Below are 2,500 nucleotides of genomic sequence, written 5' to 3'. Positions count from 1 at the left end.
AATAATGAAAGAACAGGAACGTAAAACAAAAGAAATGGCGCATGCTTAATGACCGTTAATTTCGTTACATTTTAAAGACACCATTACAGCTCTCGCTGCATGTGGAAACACATTCTAAGATACATGTACAAAATCGCGCACACAGACACACACAGATTCACACGCCCAGACACACACAGTGCCAGTGTAGTCACTAAATCGTGTTGTATTTACCACTCAGACGTCTGTTCCTAAAAGTAATGTACTGGACGTGGGGAGGAACGGAGAAAGGGGGGGGGGGTAGGGGAGCGGGGTGAAAAGTATGGCATTGAAGTATGATGTTCATTGCGACGAAAGTAGAAAGAAAGTATGAATAAAGATTAATATCCCTTGCGCTGTGAAGATAATCATTCTTGTTTATGAGGTGTTGACTGAGGGCGAGTAGAGTTACTAGAGGAGGAGGTAGAGTGGCGAGGTTTCCAAAGAGGTAGGGGGAGGGAGGGAGTCGTGGGGTTAGAAGGCGGGGTTATACACCGTACTTGTGAAAGGGTTGTAAAGATTAAATAGTAGAAGGGAGAGTTTACGTAACTAGGAACTACTGGGGATGGAGGAAAAAAATGGATGCTTTAAATGCTCGAATATCATATTGGTTTTCAATAATCTAATCTAATATGATTAGATGGAAAATAGTCCATTAGTTTATCGTTTTTCTCACGTGACCGACCGTGTTCCTAGAGTTTTGCAACGCGCCCTTTGACCTTTACGGAAAGGAGGTGTGGCTAGTGTGAGTTGCTTATATTTAGGCATTAAGGTGAGTTTGGCGTGTTAGTATTCCTCAGTATGGTTGCGTTTGGTGTGCTGTACCATGTGTTTGTAGTTTCTCCAGCGTGCGTGTGTGTATAGATGTAAATCTATGCATTATGTCTGTGTTTCCATATGTGCGTACTTGTGTATGAATTGTTCATGCGTATGTATTTATATGCACTCGGGCACACGCCTTCGTGTGTACCGTGTTTCTATTTCATTAAATTATATTTGTAATTTCTGCGGTTAATATCGTTACGAACTAATTGCCAAATTTCGCTTCGCTGATGGCGCTGGGATATACACAATTAATGTATGTGCGACGAAATAACACGGTCCGGTAATAATCAGCTCAGGTCTCAAGGGATTTAAAGCCTCACACTGCGCCCTTTGACCTCACCCGTGGAAAGGCGTCGCGCTGGAGTGATGTCACCGTAGACCCCACAGCGCCGCCGGCAGGTTTGAAGCTGCAGCCTGGGGGAGCTCTCGCCTCCTGGTTGTCATGGCGATCAAAAGCGGGATTTTAAATTAATCCGATAGTCATGTGGACAACATGGGAGCGACATTCATGAAGTGCTCCACACGGTAAACATGGCAGTGTCCGGGGAGGCTGATGATGCAATATTCTGGGTCGTCTGTGTGCGTGCGAAAGGGAGTGAATGCAGGCCTCATCCCAGCTGGCCGTTTTGTACCTTCGAGCGGTTTCTCATCTGGAGCTACTTTGTACTTTGGGTTCTTCTTCTCCATCTTGGTTTTGCTTGAACAGGGAGCCAGAACTACAATGTTCAGTGATGCCCTGCAATTTCTTTTTTACCGTTTAATCATGGAAGTCCAAATGGAAACTGGAAAAATAAATTGTGATTTTGGGCTGGTTTTCTGTCTGCGAGCAAAGTACTAGAACTAGAAATTATTCCCCAAACTATTTTCATGCCCTCGGAAACAAGCAGCCAAAATTTCCATTTGATTCAGTTACCAGCATTTTTCCCTGCCATGTTGGGGGACTGGTGTTGCATACATTGTGGTCTGTCGAGGTATGTTTACTGTGGAACTCTCGGTTTCCAGCAAGTGGTAGCGTGTCTAAGAGTAATTACTGTTGCTCCACGGCCTTCCTGCGTCTAAAATGTGAGCTTTTCCAAATCTTCATGTGTTCGTCCATTCAGTTTATGTGCGTTGGAGAGCGCGTACAGGGATGTAAAGCTTATGTTTATGAAAATTCGCATTCATGTGCTGACCCGCTGTTGCTTAGCTATGATTGCTTGTTTTCGCAAACAGGCTCGCTAGAAAAATACATCTGTCGGTGTTTGTGTTCTCTCAAAACATGGAATCTGATTCGCGTCTTCTGTGCACGTTTCGTCTGAACTTTCCTCTTTGTTGAGACTCCGGAAGCCGTATTGTTTTTTTAGAAGAAAAATTGCCTTCGTGTGATTCATGGACCAATCCGAGAATTGGAAAGTCAAGCAAAACTCGTGTTGATTTTAGTGATTCAATTAACTTGCTTATTTGGATCTTCTCTTGATAATGCTGGCGGGCAGCTTTCAAGATATGATGTTGATTGGGAAAAAAAAGGGACCGCGAAAGAGGAAGAGGAAAGGAGGACGATAAAATGGGAGAGAACAATAGCAACGACAAGGAAGCAGTGAATGAGATCAAGAGATAAAAGTAAATGCGAAGGATAAAACGAAGACGAAAGCAGTGAACAAGGACGTTTTGCCTTATA

The 2,500-nt window shown here is 43.7% G+C and overlaps 1 protein-coding gene across 2 annotated transcripts in view; it reads right to left on the bottom strand.

Moving 5' to 3' along the window:
* Positions 1-2,500, bottom strand: part of LOC113818780 (octopamine receptor beta-2R) — a 194,241-nt gene that overhangs the window by 174,216 nt on the left and 17,525 nt on the right. The window lies entirely within an intron of this gene.

The sequence above is a fragment of the Penaeus vannamei genome, chromosome 40 (genome assembly GCF_042767895.1).
Source record: "Penaeus vannamei isolate JL-2024 chromosome 40, ASM4276789v1, whole genome shotgun sequence".
NCBI classification, from domain to species: Eukaryota; Metazoa; Arthropoda; class Malacostraca; order Decapoda; family Penaeidae; genus Penaeus; species Penaeus vannamei.
The sequence above is the reverse complement of the archived record's forward strand: the minus strand, read 5'-3'. Positions and strand labels throughout refer to the sequence as shown.